Genomic DNA, 13,943 nt, shown 5'->3' with positions numbered 1-13,943 from the left:
AATGCTCTAATAATGAAGATCATCACACTTTTATGGATTTACAACTCCAAGAATTACAACTCAAAGCTAGAACAAGATACGACTCTATGTGAATGCCTCCAGCGGTGTACTGGGATATGCAATGAATCAAGAGCGACATGTATGCAAATTATGAAGGTGGCCTTGCCACAAATACAATGTTAACTACATGATCGTGCAAAGAGCAAGATGACAAAAGTAATGCGTGTCATATGAACGGAACGGTGGAAAGTTGCATGGCAATATATCTCGGAATGGCTATGGAAATGCCATAATAGGTAGGTATGGTGGCTGTTTTGAGGAAGGTATATGGTGGGTGTATGGTACCGGCGAAAGTTGCGTGGCACAAGAGAGGCTAGCAATGGTGAAAGGGTGAGAGTGCGTATAATCCATGGACTCAACAGTAGTAAAAAGAACTCATATACTTATTGCAAAAATCTAGAAGTCATCAAAAACAAAGTACTACACGCATGTTCCTAGGGGGATAGATTGGTAGGAAAAGACCATCGCTCGTCTCCGACTGCCACTCATAAGGAAGACAATCAATAAATAAAATAGTGCTCCAACTTCATCACAAAGCGGTTCACCATACGTGCATGCTACGGGAATCACAAACTTCAACGCAAGTATTTTTCATAATCACCTCAACTAGCATGACTATATATCACTACCTCCATATCTCAAAACAATTTTCAAGCATCAAATTGATCATAGCATCCAATTCACTTCCTATGATAGTTTTTATTATACCCAACTTGGATGCTCATCATTCTAGGACCAAATTTGTAACCATAGTAAATACCATGGTGTTCTAAAAGAATATCAAAATAATATAAGTGAATCATGAGAGACTAGCAATTTCTTCAAAATTAATCCACCGCCGTGCACTAAAAGATATAAGTGAAGCACTAGAGCAAAAGCTATCAAGCTCAAAAGATATAAGTGAAGCACGTAGAGTATTCTAGCAAATTCTAATCAAGTATGCTTCTCCCAAAAGGTGTGTACAGCAAGGATGATTGTGGAAAACTAAAAATCAAAGACTAATATAATACACGACGCTCCAAGAAAAACACATATCATGTGGCGAATAAAAATATAGCTCCAAGTAAAGTTACCAATGAACGAAGACGAAAGAGGGGATGCCTTCCCGGGGCATCCCCAAGCTTAGGCTTTTGGCTATCCTTGAATATCTTGGGGTGCCATGGGAATCCCCAAGCTTAGGCTCTTGCCACTCCTTATTCCATAGTCCATAAAAGCTTTACCCAAAACTTGAAAACTTCACAACACAAAACTCAACAGGAAATCTTATAAGCTCTGTTAGTGAAAGAAAACAAAACCACCACATAAGGTATTGTAATGAACTAATTCTTTATTTATTTTGGTGTTAAACCTAGTGTATTCCAACTTCCCTATGGTTTATAAACTATTTTACTAGCCATAAATGCATCAAAATAAGAAAACAACACACGAAAAACAGAATCCGTTGAAAACAGAACAGTCTGTAGCAATCTGTAACTAAAACAAAATGATGGAACTCTAAAAATCCTACAAAAATAGGAAGTCGTGGACAATTTGTCGATTGATCAGAATAAAAAAGAATCAATGCAAAAGCAGGTTTCCGTGATTTAACAAAACTAAATTTGTGTGCACAAAGTTTCTATTTTTCAGTAGAATCAAATCAACTATCATCATAGGTTATCCTATAGGTTCTACTTGGCACAAACACTAATTAAAAGATAAAAACACATCGAAACAGAAGGTAGATGCAAGATTTATTACTAAACAGGAACAAAAACAAAAAACACAAAGAAAATTGGGTTGCCTCCCAACTAGCCCTATCGTTTAACGCCCCTAGCTAGGCATAAAAGCGAAGATAGATCTAAGTAGTGCCATCTTTGGCACTAAATTCATAAGTAGCTCGCATGATAGATTCATAAGGTAATTTGACTTTATTTCTTGGAAAGTGCTCCATGCCTTTCTTTAATGGAAATTGGAATATAATATTCCCTTCCTTCATATCAATAATCGCGCCAATCGTTCTAAGGAAAGGTCTACCAAGAATAATAGGGCAAGAAAGATTGCAATCTATGTCAAGAACGATAAAATCTACGGGCACCAAATTTCTATTTGCAACAATGAGAACATCATTGATCCTTCCCATTGGCTTTTTAATGGTGGAATCCGCAAGGTGCAAATTTAAAGAGCAATCATCAAGATCATGGAAACCTAGAATATCACATAAAGTTTTCGGAATCGTGGAAACACTAGCACCCAGATCACACAAAGCAAAACACTCATGATATTTAATTCTAATCTTTATAGTAGGTTCCCACTCATCATTAAGTTTTCTAGGTATAGAAACTTCCAAATTAAGTTTTTCATCATAAGATTGCATCAAGGCATCAACGATATGTTTGGTAAAAGATTTATTTTGACTATAAGCATGAGGAGAATTAACAACGGATTGCAACAAGGAAATACAACCTTCTAAATAACAATTATCATAATCAAATTCCTTGAAATCCGAGATAGTGGGTTCAATGCTATTTAAAATCATGACCTCTCCATTCCCACTTTTACCAAATTTAGCATCAAGATCTAAAAACTCCGAATTTTTGGGATGCCTTCTAGGTAAAGTTGACTCATCTTCAGTCCCATAATTATCAAGATTCATATTGCAAAACAAAGATCTAATAGGAGACACATCTAACTTTAAGATCCTCATCATTATTTTCATCTAAACTAGAAGAACACGCCTTCATAAAGCTATCTTTCTTAGCACGCAATCTAGCGATTCTTTCCTTGCACTCATCAATGGAAATTCTCATTGCCTTGAGGGACTCATTGATATCATTCTTAGGAGAAGAAGATCTAAGTTTAAGAGAATCAACGTCAAGCGAAAGTCTATCAACGTTCCTAGCCAAATCATCAACTTTGAGCAATTTTTCTTCAAGCAAAGCATTAAAGTTCTTTTGAGAGATCATAAATTTTTTCACACTATTCTCAAAATCAGAGGGCATCTTATTAAAATTACCATAAGAATTATTGTAGGAATTTCCATAATTATAAGAGGAATTACTAGGGAACGGTCTAGCATTAAAGTTTCCTCTATAAGCATTGTTTCCAAAACTATTCCTACCAACAAAATTCACATCCATAGATTCATTATTATTCTCAATCAAAGTAGACAAAGGAATATCATTGGGATCAAGAGGAGTATTCTTAGTAGCAAACAATTTCATAAGTTCATCCATCTTTCCACTCAAACCATTGATTTCTTCTATAACATGCACTTTTTTACTAGAAGATCTTTCGGTGTGCCATTGAGAATAATTAGCCATAATATTATCAAGAAGTTTTGTAGCATCTCCTAACGTGATTTCCATAAACGTGCCTCCCGCGGCCGAATCTAAGAGATTTCTAGGAGCAAAGTTCAAACCTACATAAAATTTTTGTATGATGATCCATAAATTCAAACCATGAGTAGGGCAATTGCGAATCATCAATTTCATTCTTTCCCAAGATTGGGCAACATGCTCATGATCAAGTTGTTTAAAATTCATAATATCGTTCCTAAGAGTGATAATCTTAGCGGGAGGAAAATACTTAGGGATAAAAGCATCTATGCACTTGTTCCAAGAATCAATACTATTTTTAGGCAAAGACGAAAACCAAACTTTAGCACGATCTCTAAGTGAAAACGGAAATAACTTCAATTTAACAATATCATTATCCGTATCTTTCTTCTTTTGCATATCACACAAATCAACAAAGTTGTTTAGATGAGTAGCGACATCTTCACTAGGAAGGCCGGCGAATTGATCTTTCATAACAAGATTCAGCAAAGCAGTATTGATTTCACAAGACTCAACATCATTAAGAGGAGCAATCGGAGTACTAAGGAAATCACTATTATTGGTATTCGAGAAATCACACAATTTGGTATTATCTTGCGCCATGGCAACAAGTAATCCAACACACAAGCAATCAGAAAAAGGCAAGCGAAAAGAGAGGAGGAGATTGGGAAAGAGAGGGCGAATAAAACGGCAAGGGTAAAGTGGGGGAGAGGAAAACGAGAGGCAAATGGCGAATAATGTAAATGTGAGGGAGATGAGTTTGTGATGGGTACTTTGTATGTCTTGACTTGAGCGAAGACCTCCCCGGCAACGGCGCCAGAAATCCTTCTTGCTACGTCTTGAGCTTGCGTTGGTTTTCCTTGAAGAGGAAAGGGTGATGCAGCAATAGTAGCGTAAGTATTTCCCTCAGTTTTTGAGAACCAAGGTATCAATGAAGTAGGAGGCTCCTCAAAAGTCCCACGCACCTACACAAACAAACAAAGAACTCACAACCAATGCAATAAAGGGGTTGTCAATCCCTTCAGGTCCACTTGCGAAAGTGAGATCTAATAGAGATAGTATGATAAGATAAATATATTTTTGGTATTTTATAATATAGATGAAAAAAGTAAAGATGCGTAGATTGGAAGCAAATATGATAAGAGATAGACCCCGGGGCCATAGGTTTCGCTAGTGGCTTCTCTCAAGATAGCATAAGTATTACGGTGGGTGAACAAATTACTGTCGAGCAATTGATAGAAAAGCGAATAATTATGAGATTATCTAGGCATCATCATGTATATAGGCATCGCGTCCGTGACAAGTAGACCGACTCCTGCCTGCATCTACTACTATTACTCCACACATCGACCGACTCCTGCCTGCATCTAGAGTATTAAGTTCATAAGAACAGAGTAACGCCTTAAGCAAGATGACATGATGTAGAGGGATAAACTCATGCAATATGATATAAACCCCATCTTTTTATCCTCGATGGAAACAATACAATACGTGCCTTGCAACCCTTTCTATCACTGGGTAAGGACACCGGAAGATTGAACCCAAAGCTAAGCACTTCTCCCATGGCAAGAAAGATCAATCTAGTAGGCCAAACCAAACTGATAATTCGAAGAGACTTGCAAAGATAACTCAATCATACATAAAAGAATTCAGAGGAGATTCAAATATTTCTCATAGATAAACTTGATCATAAACCCACAATTCATCGGATCTCGACAAACACACCGCAAAAAGAGTTTACATCGAATAGATCTCCACAAGAGAGGGGGAGAACATTGTATTGAGATCCAAAAAGAGAGAAGAAGCCATCTAGCTAATAACTATGGACCCGAAGGTCTATGGTAAACTACTCACAACTCATCGGAGGGGCTATGGTGTTGATGTAGAAGCCCTCCATGGTCGATCCCCCCTCCGGCAGAACACCGGCGAAGGCTCCAAGATGGGATCTCATGGATACAGAAGGTTACGGTGGTGGAAATTGTGTTTCGTTGGCTCCCTGGATGTTTTCGGGGTACGTAGGCTTATATAGGAGGAAGAAGTACGTCGGTGGCCGCCCGAGGGGCCCACGAGACAGGGGGGCGCGCCCTGTAGGGGTGGGCGCGCCCTACCCTCTCGTGGCTGCCTCGGCTCACTCCAAGTCCTCTGGATCACATTCGTTCCAAAAATCACGCTCCCGAAGGTTTCATTCTGTTTGGACTCCGTTTGATCTTCCTTTTCTTTGAAATACTAAAATAGGCAACAAACAACAATACAGCCCGGGCCTCCGGTTAGTAGGTTAGTCCCAAAAATGATATAAATGTGTAAAATAAAGCCCATAAACATCCAAAAGGGGTAATATAATAGCATGGAACAATAAAAAGTTATAGATACGTTGGAGACGTATCACGTTGATGGATGCATCTTTCTTCTTGCCTCCTGTAACTACCACTGCGATGGCATCATCGTGGAATTAATTCTTATTGTGCTATTGCATTCTTGTTCTAGTAAATAATGGCATGTGAAATCCCTTTGCTTAATTATATGCATCACTATAACTAGTACTCCATTCGTCAATTTATAAGTTGTGCTTACCTTTTCCATCAACTTCGTGCAACGCGCGGGAATCTTGCTAGAAACACTAGAACATGTCGGACCGCATGTGAGCAAACCTACGATGCGCCAACCTAGCTACTACATACCCTGCTTATCTGGGGGAAATAGCCCCGCCCTAGCGTTTCCAATCCTTATTTCTATCTATCGATCATGCCAAGGAGCAAAACTAAATGTTACAATTTATACATGTTTCTCTACTCCTACTCCTATAAAATGCTCAGTTAGTGATGGTGGTGTGTCTGCCATCCGTCGTTTCTGACCATTAGATCTGCATTTAATGGCTGTGACGTAAGTTGTGGCATTTTTGCAACAATAACCCACTTCTCTGCTCCAATTTGCAGAAAACCCCTTATTATCTTGAAAGCAACCACATCCCTCCCTCACCTCATCAAAATAGCGTGAGAAATATATTTTGAGTGAAGAGTAATATATTAGGAGTATATCAAAACAAGAGTGATTTCTTTAAAAGTTTGTGAACAAGTACTACTATTCTACTACTTTGGATCTGTCGCAACGCACGGGCACATTGCTAGTAAAAGGAAAAGGCCTGCCGCGTTTGCGTCGCACCCCCACACGCCCGGGAATCGAGAGTACTCCACGGCCCATCCGACACGCCACATAGCTTAGGGAAGGCATGTTGCCTAGCATTTTCACTTTTATGTGGGACCGCCATTGAGCAAACCGACTATTGGCAAACCGCACCCCGCCTTCCACCGAGTTGGAAAATAGAAACGAGGGGAAGATCTAGCGGTAGCGCGGAAGCCAAGAAATTTGGTGTCAATTGGGGCTTGTTGATAGAGTAGGAGCATTCCGTACTACTACTCCTACTAGTACCAAGTTTGTACTATACAACTAGTACTACCACTATACAACTAGGTACGTGCACGACACAACATCGTAGGAACAAAAAACGGGAAGATCTTGTTTTGGGTGATTTATCTTTTTTCGGTCAACGTAGTATGAATAATATGATGTGGGGGCACCCATGAACCTTATGTGGCTTGGTTGCATGGCTATGAAAGGTTAGAGAAAAATAAATAGATAATGTGTTTAGAGTGCACTCCACTAAATAGATATACTTTGGATCCATTGCAACGCACGGGCCGGCACATCTATATCTATACCCCTATATAGTGTGTGAACAACTTGGAAAGTTGGTCGTTGGATGAAGCCAATCCGATGGTACAAAGATGGAAAATCCGAGCACTACTGGCCGTTGGATATCATCTACATTCCACCAGATTCTGCCACATGTAGAATTTAGAAGACTCCATGGTTGAACTTAGGGTCTGTTTGATTCATGACTAACTTTTCCACAACTAAGCTTAGGCAAAGTGTGGCTGCCACAAGAAGTGTGGCTAATAAAATGGCCACCACAAGTGTGGCAAGATTTGGCAAGAAGTTGAGTATATGACATGTGGACCATGTAGCTAGAAAAGTGTGGCAAGCCACAAGTGTGGCAATGAACCAAACACATGCCTAAGATATTGTGGCACGCGTAAGCTTAGGCATGGGAACCTTAGGCTGCAAACCAAACAGGCCCTTAAGCATAATGCACAAACCACCAGAATCTCATGCGTGCAATGCACGTGTACCTTACTAGTTGGTAGTAGTAAGAAACAAATTCCGATTTTGGCACGAGCTCGTACTGCGGCAGCGCAATACACTACAAAAAAAATACACTTCCGTGATGATACATGTTTGTCATAGTAGGCCACGTTTTCTGTCATGCATGTACATCCATGACGATTTTATGACAGAATCGAGATAGTCATACTTGTGCTATCGTAGAAGTGTTCCATGACATTACCAAAATTATCATCACGGAAGTGTCCACTTCCATGATGATAAATTGCGCGTCACAGAAGTGATTTCGTCAAGGGTGACTGACACGTGGCATGCACCGTAACGGAATGCTGTTAAGCTATCGGGTCCGATTTTGGATCTGATAACCCATTAACAGGCCCGACCAATGGGGATTTTCCATGTGTAAAATCATCATTGGCTGGAGGAAACACATGTCGGCTCACCGTTGGGACAAATGTTGGCGCCTATGATACGTTGACACGTGGCACGGCCCAACAGAGGCCCATTCCTGTGAAAAGGCCGGCCCGTTTGACTTGGTCAAAAGGTGGCGGGCCGGCCCACGGAAAGCCTGTTAACGGCTTGTTCGCACATAGCCCATTTATAGCCCACTAACCCAGGGCCCGTTACGACCTATCCAAATTAGGCCCAGTAGCATCATCTGGGCCATCCAATATAATTCCAGCCTGTTTTAACTTTTGGCCCATGTATGGCCCATGACGTCTTTCGTCCCATATGAGGCGCTTTGTAACTCTTGGCCCATTAATGACCCGTGGTGAAACTGGCCCGTTATGAATAGTGTATCACTTTATACCCATTAATGGCCCGTGGTGAAACTAGCTCGTAATGAATTGTGTATCACTTTATACCCATTAACGGCCTGTTATTCCGTTGGGCCGTTTCCAGCCCATGTTATCTTTCGACCTTCTCAGGGCCCATTTATTCTTGGGCCCATTTCCAGCATTCGTTTACTTACGTCCCGTTACTGTCATTTTCTGCTTGTGGACCAAATTCAGCCCGTGGTTACAGTCGGCCCATTTGTGGCCCATTAATACATTGGGCCATTTTCATAGCGTCATCAAATACGGCCGATTAATGATGGCCCATTATGGTCGGTGTTGGTGTCAAAACCGGCGGATCTCGGGTAGGGGGTCCCGAACTGTGCGTCTAGGCGGATGGTAACAGGAGACAAGGGACACGATGTTTTTACCCAGGTTCGGGCCCTCTCGATGGAGGTAAAACTGTACTCCTGCTTGATTAATATTGTTGATATGGGTAGTACAAGAGTTGATCTACCACGAGATCAGAGAGGCTAAACCCTAGAAGCTAGCCTATGGTATGATTGTCGTTCGTCCTACGGACTAAAACTCTCCGGTTTATATAGACACCAGAGAGGGCTAGGGTTACACAGAGTCGGTTACAATGGGAGGAGATCTTCATATCGCATCGCCAAGCTTGCCTTCCACGCCAAGGAAAGTCCTATCCGGACACGGTACGAAGTCTTCAATCTTGTATCTTCATAGTCCGGGAGTCCGGCCAAAGGTCATAGTCCGGCCATCCGGACACCCCTTAATCCAGGACTCTCTCAGTAGCCCCTGAACCAGGCTTCAATGACGACGAGTCCGGCGCGCAAATTTGTCTTCGGCATTGCAAGGCGGGTTCCTCCTCTGAATACCTCATAGAAGATGTTGAACACAAGGATAGTGTCCGGCTCTGCAAAATAAGTTCCACATACCACCGTAGAGAGAATAATATTTACACAAATCTAATCTGCTAACGTATTCCGTAGTGTGACATCACGCTACGTCCAAGCCTTTATTCGAATCGTTTTACTGTTCCACCTCAGCACATTTAGCGAGGCGGTTTCCTTGGCACGTCTTGTCAAAGCAGAGATCATGTCCCCTTATTCCGGGATTCTCATCAATACGAGCGTGGGTAACCCAACCGTGCCATTGGTATGACTTCTTAATTGAAAGTGAGTCCCAAACGGTCACGGGGAGGGCTCTTGGTATTCAACCTCTTTATAAAGAGACCAAGGCTCGACTCCTTTCTTTCAATCCAATCAAATCCGCCCCTCGCCTCGAGTTCCAACACCCAAAGCTCCAGATTCAGGCGCTTCGGACCTTCGATGATGTCCGGCTCCGACCTCCAAGGCCGGTGGATGCCTTCCTCCATTACGGAAGAAGACGTGCGAAAGCTGAGAGATGTCGGGTATCTAACAGGCGAAATCTCGCATAGGCTGCCTGCTCAAGGGCAGGCTATTCCCACTCCCCAGCCCGGTGAGAGTGTGGTGTTCACATCTCACTTCCATCGGGGGCTAGGCTTCCCGATTGATCCCTTCGTGAGGTGGCTCATGTTTTATTACGGGCTGGAATTTCACGACTTAGCTTCGGAGTCCATCCTCCAAATATCATCATTCATTGTCTTGTGTGAGGCCTTCCTCCATATTACTCCTCACTTCGGACTGTGGCTTAAAACCTTCTAGGTAGAACCGAAGATGATCGAGGGGCAGCACGCTGAGTGCGGAGGGGCTATTATAAGCAAGATTGCCGATGCTCCATGGCCCGAGGGCTCTTTCAAGAGGAGTTCGGCTTATGGCGACGGGACTGGTTTTACATCAGAGCCCCCAGGGGCACCACATGGGTGGCGCCACCTGCTTTTCGCTCGGGTCCCCCACCACGGCTAGCGTCATGGGTTAATAAAGGGCTGAACTGGGGGCCTTCCAAGGACATGCCCTTGCCGCAGGGCCGCATTCAAGATCTCCTAGAAAGAGATATCAATCTGGCGGTAGTGGCGCAGGTTATGCTGATTCGCCGCATACTGCCCTGCAAACGTCGCCCCCTCCGCCTGTGGGAATTTAATCCGGAAGGACCGCGAGCCCTCCAACACTTTATGGGCACGATGCCCGTGGATATGTACAAATTATTCTTCGGATCACAAGCAATGTGTCCGAACTTTTCCGAGGATGCAGGTCTGAGCTGCAATCGCCCGGACACTCAAGTAAGTAGCCCTGTACCCAGACAAGCTATCCGTACATTTATCATAACACTGCCCTTAAAAGAGCTGTCCTTCAAACGGGAGTGGATAGCGAAAGCATAGCTTATCAGGTGTCCGGCCCCCCTCCCTGAGACTACGCCGGATCCCGTGTTGACCAGGATGCTGGAGATTGCGCCTTTGGAAGAAGGCGAAGAGGGGAACAAAGAAGCTACCGCCTCCGTGAAGGAAGCTATCAGGAAAGGAGGAATCGAGAATTCCTCTATCCAGGGAAAGAAGAGGACCGCCTCTGAAGACCCGGAGGCGATGGCCTCAAAGCGGGGGAAGAAATCTTCGTCAGAGGGTCGGCGCCGGAGGGTGCTCCGGCCGCATTGTGCCCCCAAGGGGATCAGCTCTCCAACAAGCCGTAAGTAAAGAGGGGGTTTTAAAATGAGTGATATCCATGTTTTCTTTCTGAGGAAGATAACCAAAATTTTACCTTGCAGTTCGGATCTCAACCCTTCTCAGCAGAGCTCATCTTCTGGGGATCTCTGTCCAGAGATGATGGAGAGCGAAACGCCTCCCCCAGCTGTACCATCTTGCAAGGCTGGCGACCCCGAGGTGTTGTCTCGGAGGATTTCTCCAAATCCGGACTTTGAAAAAGGTCCTCGGGCTAGTCCGACACCTTTAGGTGCACGGTCGGAGGGGCTGCAGGATCTGCTCGGGCGAGCGTCTATCTCAGAAGAACACCGTGTGTTGATGAACACGGTGATTAGAAGGATTTCATCCGCAGAAAGCGGATTGTACGAGGCAGCCAGGAGTTTACTGACAGGTTTTGAGGTACGCGAAAAGATGTACCTTTTGACAGAGCCGCATATATAAAATGCGCCCTGTATAAATAGTAGCCCCTGAGACTCTGTGTGTTGTCAAAAATGACGGCGCACCGAGGATCACAATCCCAGGTATAATATGTCGCCTTTCCTATGTAGGTGGCGAGGCGTTCGGTGGCTAGCCGGACTGATGAATATGCCGAGCTAAAGCGGCAACTTGACGTAGCAGATGCCGACATCGCGCTTGTAAATGAGCGGCTAGACGAGGCACAAGGTATGTAATGTCTCCAGAGACATCTGACAAGAGGAGCTTGATGCTCGTGCCTTATAACATATGTTCTTAATGCAGATGGTGCCGCTTCCGTGGAGAACCTTCGGGCGAAACTTGCCCGAGCGAAGGAGCAAACGAGGAAGAGTGATGCGGCTGCCATTAAAGCGGCTGAAGAGCTAAAAGCCGAACAGGCTGCTCACTGCCAGAGCAAGAAAGAAATGGCCGAGATGGCTGTAAAATGGAAGGATGCTACCGACCATTGTAAGCTTCGTGAAGAAGAAGATAGGGTGGCACAGAAGGACCTAGAAAAGGTCACTGTCGAGGCCAAGGACACTCGCTCTGCAATGAGAGCTATGAAGGAGGAGCTACGTCAGGCCGGAGATATCGCGGCTGGAAAGCCCTATATGCTGCGGATGAAGTTCAGGGATCCTAAGTATGCTCCGTTGGACCAGAAGTGGAGTGCGGAGAACACTTATCTGGATTTGGCGGCAAGTGCCGCGGACGCGACCGAACACTTCCGGGGTCTGGATGACCATAAATTGGAAGAACTATTTTGGTTGCAGTTCCATAATCCAGAGCGCCCACTTTCGGTGTCCGACCATTTGGCCGCTTGGGCGGAGCTGAACAGGTTGTCCGGACTCGCTATGAGGTACGTCGCGAGTCGTATGTGGCTGGAAGAGCCAGAGCCGAAGAGTTATTTTAGCTTGGTGCAGCAGTTCCTTGGCTCGGTGCCGCATGCTGATGCAATGAAGAGGTCAGCGTGCATAGAGGGTGCATAGATGGCTCTTTCCCATGTCAAGACATACTGGGCGGATATGAAGGCCAGTGTTGTTGCATCCCGGGATTCGGATGAAAGCCGAGTACCTGCCAAGCACTACTTTGAGGAAGTTCTTGAGGGCGCTCGTTTAATAGAGACACAGTGCTCGAAGGATGTCGTGTTCGAATAACACGTGCTATTGTAAAACAATATTTTGATAGGATGTAAAAGCTTTTTATATTTGTGCTTTCAAGAATCATAATGCCTCCTGTGCGGCCGTTAATGTATATGTGTATATAACCTGAAAGATGGAAGTCGTTGGCTTCAGCCCCCACGCATATAATGCGGGGGTGTTCGCAAAAGGCGCCTTTTCACACTTGATCCAACGTCTTGGTCCTATAAAGGAGGTGATAGCGCAGTGAACTAGGCAACCGGACTATAATGCTTTATCACTTTCACTTAGCCATATGAGTTTAACAGTGGGGCTACTGAATAGCCCCTAGGGGCACCGCGCTCGCCCGAATTCGGGGCGCGTGTGTGCCTGACCGGGAAACGACCCTTCGCTAATGCGGAGGAATCCTAAAGATTCCGGCAGGTCATTGAGTGGTTGACCAGTCTCTCGCTAGATCATGACAGTCAGTTTTCGGCTTTCTCTACTGAGGTGCTCGCCTGGCGAACCAGGGCACAATCGCAGTAGTTCTCCTGGTGCCGTCTTAGCCGATAGAGCGGAACGTAAGGTAGAAAAACACAGGAGCCGGGCAAACCCAACATTTGACCAAAGACATGATTCGGAGCTGATGCATATAAGGCCAAACTCGCGACGCCGAACACTCCCTAAGGTATTCGGTCTTTATGAAGACGGGCCGAACAAAAGCCCTTGGTAAAAAAGCCCCTGGTGTCCAGGTACATGCAAAATTCTGGCGTGGCCACATGCCAAGACGCCAGCCTCCTCCTTGGTTATAGCAAAAACCGGGGGATGTTATCAACAAGAGACAGTAAAAAAGGTTTATGCAGAGTCTTAATCTAAAAAGAATCCTTGAAACGGGTCCCTGCTGCACGTCCGTGCCTGTGTCTCCATTGTTCCGTATCCTGGACGGGTGTAGCACGGCGTTCGTCTGCTAAAGAGAGGAACTTAGTGGAAAATCAATCGTGCGAGAAATCTATGTTAAAATAAACAAAGCATAATACAAAAACATGGGTATGATTGAGCTTTATTGTCACGCGGAGAAATCTATTGTTTGTACAGGGTTATGCAGCTATGAAGCCTTTGTATGTTTACGCTGGATTCGTTGAGCCATGTCCGGGGTCTTTAACGACCTTTGTAGGTGCTCTGAGTAGTAAAGCTGGGTAAGTGTGTGGCTGTCAAGGTAGCCGCAACATCCTACGTGCTCGGGGAACACTTGATATTTCCCTTTAATGAGATGATGCCTCGTGGACCGAGCATTTTGAGTGTAAGGGATGCATAATGTGGTATTGCATTAAAGCGGGCGAAAGCTTCTCATCCCAGTAGCGCTTGGTAGCGAATATGAATGGGGCGATGTGGAAGGTTAGCATTTCGCTTT

Source organism: Triticum aestivum, chromosome 3B, assembly GCF_018294505.1.
Source record: "Triticum aestivum cultivar Chinese Spring chromosome 3B, IWGSC CS RefSeq v2.1, whole genome shotgun sequence".
NCBI lineage: Eukaryota > Viridiplantae > Streptophyta > Magnoliopsida > Poales > Poaceae > Triticum > Triticum aestivum.
Note: the sequence above shows the minus strand (reverse complement) of the source record.